This window comes from Schistocerca americana, chromosome 3 (genome assembly GCF_021461395.2).
Source record: "Schistocerca americana isolate TAMUIC-IGC-003095 chromosome 3, iqSchAmer2.1, whole genome shotgun sequence".
Lineage (NCBI taxonomy): Eukaryota > Metazoa > Arthropoda > Insecta > Orthoptera > Acrididae > Schistocerca > Schistocerca americana.
Window position 1 is genome coordinate 776050081 of NC_060121.1, and position 15773 is coordinate 776065853.

Sequence of the window (15773 nt, forward strand, 5' to 3'; positions counted from 1 at the left end):
GTAAGTTCCGATCGGTCGCGAAATGGAAACCACTGAGAAAACCAGGTAAAGCTTTGCACAGATGTGTTGGCCAGTGTCTCTAGTATGCCCGTCGATCGTGTCGCGTCGCTCTTAAGTCATGCAGCTCACATTACACAACAGTCGAGCAGTTCCGCCGGCCGCGGTGGCCGAGCGGTTCTAGGCGCTACAGTCTGGAACCACGCGACCGCAACGCTCGCAGGTTCGAATCCTGCCTCGGGCATTGGTGTGCGTGATGTCCTTAGGGTATTTAGGTTTAAGTAGTTCTAAGTTCTAGTGGACTGATGACCTTAGAAGTTAAGTCCCATAGTGCTCAGAGCCATTTTTTTTCGAGCAGTTCCTTCTTCATGCCAATTCTCGGCCGCACACTGCAGGGTCAATGAAGACGCTCCTGTTGCGTTTCCAATGAGAAGTGTTTGATCACCCACAATACAGTCCGTAATTGGCTCCCCCTGAGTCTCATCTCTGCCCACAAGAACTACTGGCTACGAAGACAAAATTTTTCCACAGACAACGAGCTGCAGACCATTGCAGATAACTGGCCGGATGCACAGGCGGCTGCTTTCTATTATGAGGATATTGGAAAGTTGATACAACACTACGACAAAACTCGAAGCTGGAGCGGCGACTATGTAGAGAAGAAGGTGGAAGGTGTACCTAACTGTTGCAAATTAAAAAAAATGGTTCAAATGGCTCTGAGCACTATGCGACTTAACTTCTGAGGTCATCAGTCGCCGAGAACTTAGAACTAATTAAACCTAACTAACCTAAGGACAACACACATCCATGCCCGAGGCAGGAATCGAACCTGCGACCGTAGCGGTCGCTCGGTTCCAGACTGTAGCGCCTAGAACCGCACGGCCACTCCAGCCGGCTGCAAATAAAACCTTTCTGGTTTTTACTGTGGTTTCGTTTTCGCGACCGATCGGAACTTACTTCCTGGACAATCCCCGTAAAGCCCATCGTGGAGGATGTGAAAAATAGTGCCGTCACCATCGTAATGCAGAACGCAGCGACTTATCTGACGTCCAAAAAGGCATGATCATTGGCTTTTGGGTCAAGGGTGGAAGGCTTTCCAAAATGGCTAAGTTTGTACACTGTTTGCATGCCGCTGTGGTTAAAGTACACCGTGTATGGCAAAATGGCGCTATCCAAAACTGGCGAAGAGGTAACTGTGGTTCGCCACAAGCCATAGATGACAGAGTTCAACGACAGCTCCGGAGATGTGTACGGGCGAGTAAACGTGCAATAGTTGAGCAACTGACTGGTCAAATTAACCATGGGGCAACCAACACTGTCTCCTCAACGACTGTTCAGTGAACGTTGGTGCATATGGGCCTCCGCAGCAGCCGCCATGTTCATGCACTCGTCCTGACTCCTATTTATCGGCAACGAAGGCTGGAATCTGCTCTCCAATATCGCCAATGGACGTCCACTGAGTGATGACAGGTGGCCTTTTCAGATGAATCACGTTTTGTGCTCCATAGGACACATGGCGTTTACGTCTTGAAAGATCTAAAAGCAAACACCTTGACACCAGGAGCGAGCGTCACAGTCTGGGTAATATTTTCGTGGCACTCCCTGGATGATCTCGATATTCTGGAAAACACAATGGATCAACCCAAATATGCTTCTATCCCTGGCGACCATGTCCACCCCTACATGCTTGTTTTCCTTGCCACGATGGCGTATACCAACAGAACAGTACAATGTCACAGTGTACGTGCGCGGTTCGAAGAGCACCACGATGAGTTTACAGTACTGCTCTGGCCACAATACTTCCCGGATTTAAACCCAGTCGTGACTCCATAGGACCACGGCGATCGAGCTCTTCGCCCCATGGATCGTCAACCGAGAAACCTGGAGCAACTGGCCACAGCATTGGAGTCGGGAACGTTCTACGTCCCTATCCGTACCTTCCTGAAACTCGTTAACTACCGTTCTGTTGTCTCATGCTGCAAAATATGGTTATTCAGGCTTTTGACTGGTGGTCACATTAATATGACCGGGCAGTGTATAAAACAAGATGTTATCTTTTATAATAACATATATTCTTTGAATTTAATAGTTGACATGAAATTTTCACAGCCTCCCCCCCCCCCTTTAAATCAAATTTGGTAAGATTTTGCTGGACCCTCCACCATTGTGAGCTCACGTAATTAATGGACGACCCCTTACACCTTTCCCTTTTGACTGTAATATGCTATTAAATGTAATAGTTGTGGTGGAATTACACTACTGGCCATTAAAATTGCTACACCAAGAAGAAATGCAGATGATAAACGGGTATTCCTTGGACAAATATATTTTACTAGAACTGACATGTGACTGCATATTCCCGCAATTTGGGTGCATAGATCCTGAGAAATCAATACCAAGAATAACCACCTCCGGCTGTAATAACGGCCTTGATACGCCTGGGCATTGAGTCAAACAGAGCTTGGATGGCGAGCCAGTTGTTCGGCCACCATTTACCAGACGTTTTCAGTTGGTGAGAGATCTGGTGAATGTGCCGGCCAGGGCAGCAGTCTAAGATTTTCCGCACCCAGAAAGGCCCTACAAGACCTGCAACATGCGGTCGTGCATTATCCTGCTGAAATGTAGGGTTTCGCTGGGATCGAATGAAGGGTAGAGCCACGGGTCGTAACACATCTGAAATGTAACGCCCACTGATGAAAGTGCCGTCAATGCGAGCAAGAGGTGACCGAGACGTGTAACCAATGGCACCCCATACCATCACGTCAGGTGATACGCCAGTAGGGCGACGACGAATACACGCTTCCAATTGGCGTTCACCGCGATGTCGCCAAACACGGATGAGACCATCATGTTGCTGTAAACAGAACCTGAATTCGTCCTAAAAAATGACGTTTTGCCATTCGTGCACCCAGGTTCGTCGTTGAGTACACCATCGCAGGCGCTCCTGTCTGTGATGCAGCGTCAAGGATAACCGCAGCCATGGTCTCCGAGCTGATAGTCCATGGTTCTGCAAACGTCGTCGAACTGTTCGTGCAGATGGTTGTTGTCTTGCAAACGTCCCCATCTGCTGACTCAGGGATCGAGACGCTCTGCACGATCCGTTACAGCCATGCGGATAAGATGCCTGTCATCTCGACTGCTAGTGATACGAGGCTGTTGGGATCCAGCATGACGTTCCTTATTACCCTCCTGAGCCCACCGATTCCATATTCTGCTAACAGTCATTGGATCTCGACCAACGCGAGCAGCAATGTCGCGATACGATAAACCGCAATCGCGATAGGCTACAATCCGATCTATATCAAAGTCGGGATCGCTATGGTACGCATTTCTCCCCCTTACACGAGGCATCACAACAACGTTTCGCCTGGCGAAGCCGGTCAACTGCTGTTTGTGTATGAGAAATCGGCTGGAAACTTTCCTCACGTCATCACGTTGTAGGTGTCGCCACCGGCGCCATCCTTGTGTGAATGCTCTGAAAAGCTAATCATTTGCATATCACAGCATCTTCTTCCTGGCGGTTAAATTTCGCGTCTGTAGCACGTCATATTCGTGGGGAAGCAATTTTAATGGCCAGTAGTGAACTTCACATTTAGCTATGACAGTATAACGCTACCGGCTGTTACTAAATTAGCAATACCTGTTAATTTTACTTCTGTGAGAGGCTCTTTTCTCGATAGAATTCTACTAAAAGGAAGCAAGAGCAGAACAAGCGGGATTCGAACCAAGGTTCTGTTAGCTATAAGTAAACTACAATTACGTAAAAGAAAACAGTCGCCAGGCTCTTTACACAAATTAGTACCAAGTATTTGCACTGTTCAAAAATAAAGTTAACTATTGGTATTTACTTTACTTGATACTGAATTTATATTTTCTAAATGGGATAGCAGACAGCAGCACACTTTAGCTAGCAATGTACCAGTGATTTGACTTGAACAACACATAAGTAATAGTAAACATTTTGGCAACAACTGGCTTTCATTAACACTTACTACTCGCATATTGAGGTAGGAAAGCTAATGGTCGTACATGCATTGGATTACTGATGTTAGAGTACTATTAACTTGGACATGAGGTTCTTCTATCACTTTCATTATTGAAAAATACTGTCATTGAAATGATTTTCTGATAGTTATATTCTCCGTTCTGGTTACTATTTGTTTTCTCAAGGAGCATTCACTTCTCTATGCCGTTTAACACAAATGAAACACGTGGTCCCTAGATATGTTACAGGTGGAAACGTTGTAGCCAGCTGCTTATTGTATCACATACTGTTATAAAACTGGTAGTTGCACTTCATTAGTACTGTAGTTGTAATATAAAATGCAAAGCTGGCTCAACAATTATCAAGGGTGAGGGGACTGGAGAGGGTCGACAGAAACTGTTTTATCAGTAACTAAGGCTGACTACATTTGTTACAAGACAATATGAAAACAGTTTTACCTACAAACATATGAAGAATACAAATATTATTTCAAACCTGCACATTAATTATTCCTCATGCTGGTACTTCAGATTTACTAGCCAATAACTGTTCTGAATAATTATAATTTTATGTAACTTTAATACTGTACTGAGATTTCAATAAGGGCAACATTTAAGCAAAGCATTTTAGACCTTTTCTTGGCAATTATAGTTTAACTACCATTCTATGAAAAACGCTTGAAGTACTTCAGAAACAAATCTAACTGAATATTTAAGAACTTCACTACCCCTCAGAAGTTATTAAAATTTGTTATGAAACTCAATTTTTTTCAGGTCAGTAAAATATGATTCTCAGACACATTGCAGCACTTGGAAAAGGGCTTCGTCTAGGTGAATGACTAAGGATAAAATATATCCCTCAACATAAAGTTTGAACAAAACACTATTATTATTTGGATGAGAAACGAAATAACTAGTCCTTGCAGTTTTACAGTACTCAAACGATTATTTAAGACAAAGGTGGGGTGTGTGCCTATCTTCTTTGGCAACTAAAAAACGGCGGCAAAGTCGCCGTGGCCCTTGTTATATAACAAGCTCTGAAAAATCTGTTCTTAGCGTCGGATTTTCGTAGTTCAGACCTAACCAATGTATACCATAAATAATAAGCCAAAATTCTTCCACATCCGAGGCTATATTGAATAATCTTGCAGCTCTTCTTGCCTCATTCAGCACACAAGGTAGGAACAATTTGCATGCAATTTTACTTATTTTATATGTCACGTTCCTTAGGACCAAACTGAGTAGCAAGTCTTCATGGTCACGGAATGGGTCAGCGCGTGAAATTATAATAGAAGAATGATAACAGATAAAATGAAATGTACATGACTGCAACGCAGACGATAAGCCTTAAGTTTAAAGAAACATAATCAACAACACAGGAATTAGCTTAAGTTTTTAAACTTTTAGAGGAGTTCCTCTACAGAATAAAGGGAATGAGCCACGAGGAAACTGTTCAGTGAACATCTGAAAGTGCGTGGATTACTGCTACGATTTTCGAATTCTTGTGGCAGCTTAATGAAAGTGGATGCAGCAGAATACTGCATGCCTTTATGCACAAGAGTGAAGGAGGTGTGTTCCAAATGCAGATTGGATTTCTGCCAAGTATCAACTGAGTAAAAGCTCTTAAGTAAAAGCTAATGAGCTGATATTGTTAACAACAAACGCCATTGAAACAAATATGTGTTGAGAGGCCACTGTCAGAATTCCCAGACTACTAAAGAGGAGTTTACAAGAGGTCTGCGAATTTACATCACATATTGCTCAAACCGCCCATTTTTAAGCCAAAAATGCCCTTTTTGAATCAGAAGAGTTACCTAAAAAATAATACCATGTGTCATACGCGAATGAAACTACGCAGAGTAGACTCCTTTTCGTGTTAAACCAGCACTTATTTCAGATACTGTTCTAATGTTAAATAAAGCAGCATTTAGTTTTTGAACAAGATCCTGAAAATGGGCTTTCCACAACGGCTTACTACGTATCTGAATACCTAGGAATTTGAACTGTTCTGTCTCCTTAATCATATACCCATTCTGTGTAATCAAAATGTCAGTTTTCGTTGAATTGAGTGTTATAAACCTTAAACTGAGTCTTACTGTGATTTAGCAGCAATTTATTTTCTACAGGCCATGAACTACATTGTTTGACAATGAGTCAATATTGCACACAACAGCCCTTACTACAAGCTGGTGTCATCTGCAAACAGAAATATCTGAGAATCACCTGTCATACTAGAAGGCAGCGCCCCAGCACCGACCTGTGGGTCACCCCACACTTCAAAGTGCTCCACTGGGACTGCACGTCGTAGCCATTACCAGTACGGCGGAGAATGATCTTCTACTGTCTCTTGTTAAAGTAAGAGGTGAACCAATTGTGAGCTACTCCCTTTATTGGATAGCGGTCCAACTTCTGCAGTAATCTTTTGTGATCAACACACTCAAACGCTTTAGTTAAACCAAAGAAGACGCCTAGCGGTCGCAACCTCTTATTTAATCCGTCCATAAAACAAAACCGTACATCTAACAGCACATTATGTGAACTGAAATGGTTCATTACACTTGTACATACAACCTTTTCAATAATTTTAGCAAACACCAACGAGTAAGAAATAGGTCTAAAATTCTCTACATTATCCATTTCTTCTTCTTTACAAAATGGCTTCACTAATGAGTACTTTAATCAGTCAGGAAATTGACCACTCCGAAAGGAAAAGTTACAGATATAGCTAACCACTGGGCTAACAACTGCAGAATAATACACTACTGTCCATTAAAATTGCTACACTAAGAAGAAATGCAGATGATAAACGGGTATTCATTGGACAAATACATTATACTAGAACTGACATGTCCCAGAACAACCACCTCTGGCCGTAATAACGGCCTTGATACCCTTGGGCATTGACTCAAACAGGGCTTCGACGGCGTGTACAGGTACAGCTGCCCATGCAGCTTCAACACGATACACCACAGTTCATCAAGAGTAGTGACTGGCGTATTGTGCCGAGCCAGTTGCTCGGCCACCATTGACCAGACGTTTTCAATTGGTGAGAGATCTGGAGAATGTGCTGGCCAGGGCAGCAGTCGAACATTTTCTGTATCCATAAAGGCCCGTACAGGACCTGCAAGATGCGCTCGTGCATTATCCTGCTGAAATGTAGAGTTTCGCAGGGATCGAATGAAGGGTAGAGCCACGGGTCGTAACACATCTGAAATGTAACGTACACTGTTCAAAGTGCCGTCAATGCGAACAAGAGGTGACCGAGACGTGTAACCAATGGCACCCCATACCATCACACCGGGTGATACGCCAGTATGGCGATGACGAATACACGCTTCCAATGTGCGTTCACCGCGATGACGCCAAACACGGATGCGACCATCATGATGCTGTAAACAGAACCTGGATTAATCCGAAAAAATGACATTTTGCCATTCGTGCACCCAGGTTCGTCTTTGAGTAGACCATCGCTGGCGCTCCTGTCTGTGATGCAGCGTCAAGGGTAACCGCAGGCATGGTCTCCGAGCCGATAGTCCATGCTGCTGCAAACGTCGTCGAACTGTTAGTGCAGATGGTTGTTGTCTTGCAAACGACCCCATCTGTTGACTCAGGGATCGATATGTGGCTGCACGATCCGTTACAGCCATGCGGATAAGATGCCTGTCATCTCGACTGCTACATAAACTGCAATCGCGATAGGCTACAATCCGACCTTTATCAAAGTCGGGAACGCATTTCTCCTCCTTACACGAGGCATCACAACAACGTTTCACCAGGCAACGCTTGTCAACTGCTGTTTGTGTATGATAAATGGGTTGGAAACTTTCCTCATGTCAGCAGGTTGTAGGTGTCGCCACCGGCGCCAACCTTGTGTGAATGCTCTGAAAAGCTAATCATTTGTATATCACAGCATCTTCTTCCTGTCGGTTAAATTTCGCGTCTGTAGCACGTAATCTTTCGTGGTGCACCAATTTTAATGGCCAGTAGTGTACTTTAGTGTCTGCTCAATACGTCGTCATATCCATGAAAGTCCTTAGTCTTCACTGATTTAATTATTGATCAATCTCCCCCTTGTCAGTATCACGGAGAAGTCTCGAAAAGCTACTTTCTATGCAAGTTATATGATTCCTTGTAGGAACTAAGCTTCTATTTAGTTCACCTGCTGTATCCAGAAAGTGATTTTTAAATACTTTACACATAACCGATTTATCAGTAACTGAAAATATTTCTATTATGCATTGACTTTATATCCTCAACCTTGTGCTGCTGACCAGACACCTCCTTCACGGCTGACGATATGGTTTTATTTTTATGCTGAGAATTAGCTATTCTATTTTCGCATCACATACTTTTTGCCTTCCTAATAACATTTTTAAGCACATTACAATAATGTCTGTACTGAGCTGCTCCACTGAGACTGCTTCCAACATTTTGAAATGATTCCCACTTTGTTCTGCACGATATTCTTATGCCCTAGTGAACAGCCTAGGCTGTCTGTTAGTGCCAGTATCTTGTTTTGAACGTTCTAATGGAAAGCAGCTTTCAAAGAGCATGAGAAGTGTGTTGAGGAAAGCATTACATCTATCGTCTAGGTTATCAGCACTTTTAGCGTCTTGCCACTCTTGTTCCTTAATGATATTTAAAAGGTCTCTACTGCAACTGGATTAGCTTTCTTAAATAATTTGGAATTATATTTGACATGTGATAGCACAAAAATCTTTTGACGTTAAAATTTGTGATTTATAGTCTGAAAGGCTGGTCACGTTTTCGCTAAGAAAATGCCCCTCTAGTAATGAATAATGAACAAAAATGTTGTCTTTGGTTGTGCTACCGTTCCCCTGCACTCTCACAGGATAGAATACAGTTTCTTACACACTCACACAACTGATACTGAAGTCACCATATACAACTAGTTATTTGTACTTCCTATAAAGTCAACCGTAATCCCTATTTAGATTGAGCATAAATGATCTGAAATCAAAGTCAGGGGACCTATAAACAACAACAATTAGAAGTTTACTTTTGCTAAATTTAACCACACCTTCACAACATTCAAATACCTGTTCCGTGCAGGGCTTTGAAACGTCAGTGGACTCAAGTGGAATACCGTTTTTCACGTACATGGCCACTCCTCCACACCACAAAGAACTCCTGAAAAAACAGAAAGATAAGCTGTATCCCGGTAAAGGAAGCTAGCCACCGACTAACTCGAGTCTTAAAAGAGCTTTGCAGTCCTGCCGCCAAATCCACCTTTTCCATTTCTGCCAAGTAAGTTTCGTTGCGGAAGGGGCTTCCTCCAGGTTTTACATGGTTACAGACCTACCTTCCCTACGCATGAACCAGTTCTACAAGAATAGTTTTAACATCCTAATACTCTAGCAAAACATTGCTTTAAAATTACATACATACATTAACTACAGTGACATAAATTATTAACAGTATGTTTACATAGATGTTACATCGAAACATTAAACATAAACAGACAAGGAAGTTCAATGAACTAAGCACAAGTGAAATAGATACTAGTGTTACAACAGTAATCTTATACATTAGTTCAGATAACGAACTTATACATTAGAATTCAGTTACAGCTCAGACACAAAACTTAGTATTCGCTTACAGTTGAGCCAGCAGACTTATACACTACTGCCCATTAAAACTGCTACACCAAGAATAAATACAGATGATAAACGCGTATTCATTGGAAAAATATATTATACTAGAACTGACATGTGATTGCATTTTCACGCAATTTGGGTGCATAGATCCTGAAAAATCAGTACCCAAAACAACCACCTCTGACCTGGGCATTGAGTCAAACAGAGCTTGGATGGCGTGTACAGGTACAGCTGCCCATGTAGCTTCAACACGATACACCACAGTTCATCAAGAGTAGTGACTGGCGTCTTGTGATGAGCCAGTTGCTCGGCCACCATTGACCAGACGTTTTCATTTGGTGAGAGATCTGGCGAATGTGCTGGCCACGGCAGCAGTCGAACATTTTCTGTATGCAGAAAGACCCGTACAGGACCTACAACATGCGGTCGTGCATCATCGTGCTGAAATGTAGGGTTTCGCAGTGATCGAATGAAGGGTAGAGCCACGGGTCGTAACACATCTGAAATGTAACGTCCACTGTTCAGAGTGCCGTCAATGTGAACACGAGGTGGCCGAGACTTGTAACCAATAGCACCCCATACCATCACGCCGGGTGATACGCCAGTATGGCGATGACGAATACACGCTTCCAATGTGCGTTCACTGCGATGACGCCAAACACGGATGCGACCATCATGATGCTGTAAACAAAACCTGGATTCATCCGAAAAAATGGCGTTTTGCCATTCGTGCACCCAGGTTCGTTGTTGAGTACAACATCGCAGGCGCTCCTGTCTGTGATGCAGCGTCAAGGGTAACCGCAGCCATGGTCCCCGAGCTGATAGTCCATGCTGCTGCAAACGTCGTCGAACTGTTGGTGCAGATGGTTGTTGTCTTGCAAACGTCCCCATCTGTTGGCTCAGGGATCGAGACGTGGCTGCACGATCCGTTACAGCCATGCGGATAAGATGCCTGTCATCTCGACTGCTATTGATACGAGGCCGTATGGATCCAGCACGGCGTTCCGTATTACCCTCCTGAACCCACCGATTCCATATTCTGCTAACAGTCATTGGATCTCGAGCAACGCGAGGAGCAATGTCGCGATACGATAAACCGCAATCGCGATAGGCTACAATCCGACCTCTATCAAAGTCGGACACGTGATGGTACGCCTTTCTCCTCGTTACACGAGGCATCACAACAATGTTTCGCCAGGCAACGCCGGTCAACTGCTGGTTTTGTGTATGAGAAATCGGTTGGAAATTTTCCTCATGTCAACACGTTGTAGGTGTCGCTACCGGCGCCAATCTTGTGTGAATGCTCTGAAAACCCAATCATTTGCATATCACAGCATCTTCTTCGTGTCGGTTAAATTTCGCGTCTGTAGCACGTCGTCTTGGTGGTGTAGCAATTTTAATGTTCAGTAGTGTACAATAGAATTCGGATATATCAAAGCTACAGTTTTCATTTTTACAGAAGTAATTGCCCCACATTTGTTTACATCTCCTGTAATTTATTCCTAAGATTCATTAAACTGTGAATGTCTATAAGTAAAATGTGATGATTGTGTATTTGTGAATCGGAAAAGTGAAATATGAATAAAATTGCAATCTGTTTGTAATGATATTTGTGAACTGATATTGAATGTATCAAGGACGTTCTCGTGGAGGTGCCACATTCAAATTTACCTGTGAAACAAATGAATGGTAGCAACTGTTCGATGTTATGTGTGTCCACAAGACGGAGCGGAATGAAAATTGCTGGAGGGTTGACAGTAGGGTCATCTTCTTAAAAAAAATGATAAAAAAGAAAAAGCTCCGGGTTTGATACATATAGACAAATCAAACTCAGCCTTGGATCGAGGTCTTTCCAGTGATGCAGACGAAGCGAATATATGACTGTGTGTGTGTGTGAAACACGAGTAGAAATACCTGTGGAGTAAGAAGCATGGAGTAGTGTGCGCATGTCGCCATCAAACAGGAATTTTCAGGTGACTTCAGTACAATGCCATTTGTTTACATTTTGTATTAAGACTGAAACATTAACATTAGATAAATCGCTTTTACAAATTCATTATTAGCAGCTGCAATGATGAATAACTGTTGCATCGGATGCAAACTGAAATACGTGAAAGGAGGAAAAGTTTATTTTCATAGGCAAGTACCATAAAGTCACATGACCTGTGAAGCAATGGACATTGACGACAAAAATTCTGTTCTGCGCCTGTGGATGATGTTTGTCGTAGAGATTGGCCGTGTGTGCGAACGGTGTAATAGCCATAGAACCACATCCAGACCCTCCTCGTCCTTAATCCACCAGGCGAATTCGATCGGGGTCATCGAATCTCTACGAATCCCGGAAGTGGCGTGCTTACGCGCGCTGCTACTCGGGCGGTTATGCTCTGGATGACTGGTTTCCATACTGTGTTCCTGCACCGAATATATTAGACATGAGACTCTTTAGACTGACATTCACTATAATTGCAATGGTCAGTTTTGCTGTTTGTTCTAATAAATTTTCAGTCAACGAACTATATTACGAGACTGTGAACATTCTAGATCTGGTGCTTCAGTATTAATTCAGTTTAACTCCCTGCTTGTACAGAATATCTTTCGCTTATCGAATTCATCTGTTTCTTTTTATCTGAGGAGCAGTCTATCTTATTCATGCTGCATCCCTGGCGTCATGCTGCATCCCTGGCGTGTAGAGCAATATTTTAATGTATTCGATGAAATATGATTTCGCGTGCCACCATACTGTTAATGCACCGTAAAAGATTTTTAGCCTGATCAAAGATGTATGTCGCGCCCTTGAAGTTTTCCGCATATGACAAAGTAGGCCTGCCCACGATAGTTTTTACAGCTTCGCTCAATAATAAGAAAGCAGAATCTGAATTAATTTTTAAAAAAACTTACAATTACATACAAGGTTGGCAGATACACTAAACAGTGTTTTCATGGAGCAGTACTCAACTGCAGATTTGCGTGCTTGCGTTGGAGGAAGTGTTTGAGTGTAATTTTAACATTTTCATATACACTGCAACTGGTTATTTCCAGCGACTCAGGTGCACTCTACTCTATATACGCTGATGTGACTAAAGTCAATTGATACGTCATTTTTCCCGGCTGAGTGCAGCGACTCGACATGGCATGGACTCAACACGTCGTTGAAAGTCCTCTGCAGAAGTATGGAGGCATGCTTCCTCTACAGCCATCCACAATTGTAGAAGTGTTGCTGGTCAGGATTTTGTGCACGAACTGACCACTCGGTTATGTTCCATAAATGTTCGCTGGGATTCATGTTGGGCGATATGGATGGCCAAATCATTCGCTCAAATTGTCCAGAATATTCTTCAAATCAATCGCGAACACTTGTGGCCTGGTGACATGGGGCACTGTCATCCATACAAACTCCATCGCTGAATGGCTGCAAATTGTCTCCAAGTAGCCGAACATAACAATTTCCAGTCGATGAGAGGTTCAGTTCGACCAGAAGACCCAGTCCATTCCATGTTAACACAGCCCACACCATTATGGAGCCACCTCCAGCTTGAAAAGTACGTGGACAACCTGGGTCCATGTCTTTGTGGGGTCTTCGCCACACTCGAACCCTACCATCCGCTCTTACCAACTGAAATCGGGACTCATCTGACCATGCCACGGTTCTAGGCGCTTCAGTCTGGAACCGCGCGACCGCTACGGTCGCAGGTTCGAATCCTGCCTCGAGCATGAATGTGTGTGATGTCCTTAGGTTAGTTAGGTTTAAGTAGTTCTAAGTTCTAGGGGACTGATGGCCTCAGATGTTAAGTCTCATAGTGCTCAGAGCCATTTGAACCATTTTTTTGACTGTGCCAACTCTTTACAGTCGTTTAGGGCCCAACTGATACGGTCACGAGACCAGGAGAGGAACCGCAAACCATGTCGTGCTGCTAGCAAAAAGACACTCGCGAAGGTCATCTGCTGCCATAACCCATTAACGCTAATTCTGCGCATTGTCCTGACGGATAGGTTAGTCGTAAGTTCCACATTGATTTCTGCGGTTATTTCACGGAGCGTTGCTTGTCTGTTAGCACTGACAACTCAACGCAAATGCCGCTACTCTCGGTCGTTAAGTGAAGGCCGCCAGCCACTGCGTTGTCCGTGGTGAGAGGTAATGACTGAAATCTGACATTCGCAATATACTGTTGACAGTGTGGATTTCGGAATATTGGATTCCTCAACAATTGCGGAAATTAAATGTCCCATGCGTCTAGTTCCAACTACCATTCCGTGTTCAAAATCTGTTAATTCCCGTCGTGCGACCATAATAATGTATGAAACCTTTTCACATGAATGACGGCTACGCCAATGCAGTTCCCTTTTACACCTTGTGTACGCGATTCTACCGCCATCTGTATACAGGGTGTTACAAAAAGGTACGGCCAAACTTTCAGGAAACATTCCTCACACACAAAGAAAGAAAATATGTTATGTGGACATGTGACCGGAAACGCTTACTTTCCATGTTAGAGCTCATTTTATTACTTCTCTTCAAATCACATTAATCGTGAAATGGAAACACACAGCAACAGAACGTACCAACGAACTTCAAACACTTTGTTACAGGAAATATTCAAAATGTCCTCCGTTAGCAAGGATACATGCATCCACCCTCCGTCGCATGGAATCCCTGATGCGCTGATGCAGCCCTTGAGAATGGTGTATTGTATCACAGCCGTCCACAATACGAGCACGAAGAGTCTCTACATTTGGTATCGGGGTTGCGTAGAAAAGAGCTTTCAAATGCCCCCATAAATGAAAGTCAAGAGGGTTGAGGTCAGGAGAGCGTGGAGGCCACGGAATTGGTCCGCCTCTACCAATCCATCGGTCACCGAATCTGTTGTTGAGAAGCGTACGAACACTTCGACTGAAATGTGCAGGAGCTCCATCGTGCACGAACCACATGTTGTGTCGTACTTGTAAAGGCACATGTTCTAGCAGCACAGGTAGAGTATCCCGTATGAAATCGTGATAACGTGCTCCATTGAGCGTAGGTGGAAGAACATGGGGCCCAATCAAGACATCACCAACAATGCCTGCTTGATGCTAGTACTGTAGAGCAATGAGTCGCATGTCAACACAAGCGCCGAAGTGAACATTACCTTCCTTCAATTGGGCCAACTGACGGTGAATCGAGGAAGTACAGTACATACTGACGAAACCAAAATGAGCTGTAACGTGGAAATTAAGCGTTTCCGGACACATGTCCACATAACATCTTTTCTTTATTTGTGTGTGAGGAATGTTTCCTGAAAGTTTGGCCGTAACTTTTTGTAACACCCTGTATGTGCGTATCACTATGCCATAACTTTGTCACGACAGTGTACACAAACACACAAGCAACTACAGTTTCAGATACATTAGGCTTTTTCAATTTTTTGTTTTTGACATATTATCCCACCATCAAATTAAAACAGTTGCCACCCCTTGGTTCTGAGCGACATTTTGCTGAAACTGGAAATTCCCTCCCAAATTTTCCCAGCATGGATTCCCTCTGGCCCAATACCAGCTAACCTAGAGTTTGCTTGGTAAGATCTGGGTTCTACAATGGTTTCGAACGCTCTAACCTTCGGGATTGAGAGTAAAAGTAGAAAATAATAACTGGGAGCACCGTTCATATCTGTCCACTACTAGCTCTCCGGCAGTAGCTCTGTCCGGTGCAGTCACGAGGTGCGGACTACGGGGGTGAGCGAGCACCACGGGCTGGATTGGACGCCTTGTTCTGATGAGACGTTCGACAGCGAAGTTGGACGGCTGTGTCTACCGTCAGCTGGAACTTTGAACTTTGGGAGACTGTGTTGGTGTCATGGCTGGTCAGCCATGTTATGCAGCACTTCCACTGCAGTCACTGGATTTTGAATTTATGTCCTCATGGGCATTTAAAAGCTTCATTTGCTAGTGTTAGTCTCACCTTATGCTCTGTTTAAATGGCTGCTTGTATATTTTTTCTTTACAGGTTGAAATCGCTAAAGAAGTTATTTTGGCAGGGTAGATGTATTTCATCGCCAAGTATGACATTTGTGAAGGAACCGTTTTCGACTGCTATATTTGTCAATAGTGCACATTGCAACTAGTAATTAGACGCACATATTAAAATGTATTTTATGTGAGTTACCCAATTTCACTTCTCTGTCTGTTGTAGAAGCTGATAAT

The 15773-nt window shown here is 43.5% G+C and overlaps 1 protein-coding gene across 2 annotated transcripts in view; it reads right to left on the reverse strand.

The window, feature by feature from the left end:
• Nucleotides 1-15773, reverse strand: part of LOC124606742 (ankyrin repeat and BTB/POZ domain-containing protein 2) — a 651374-nt gene that overhangs the window by 434451 nt on the left and 201150 nt on the right. The gene's annotated exons all lie outside the window — the stretch shown is intronic.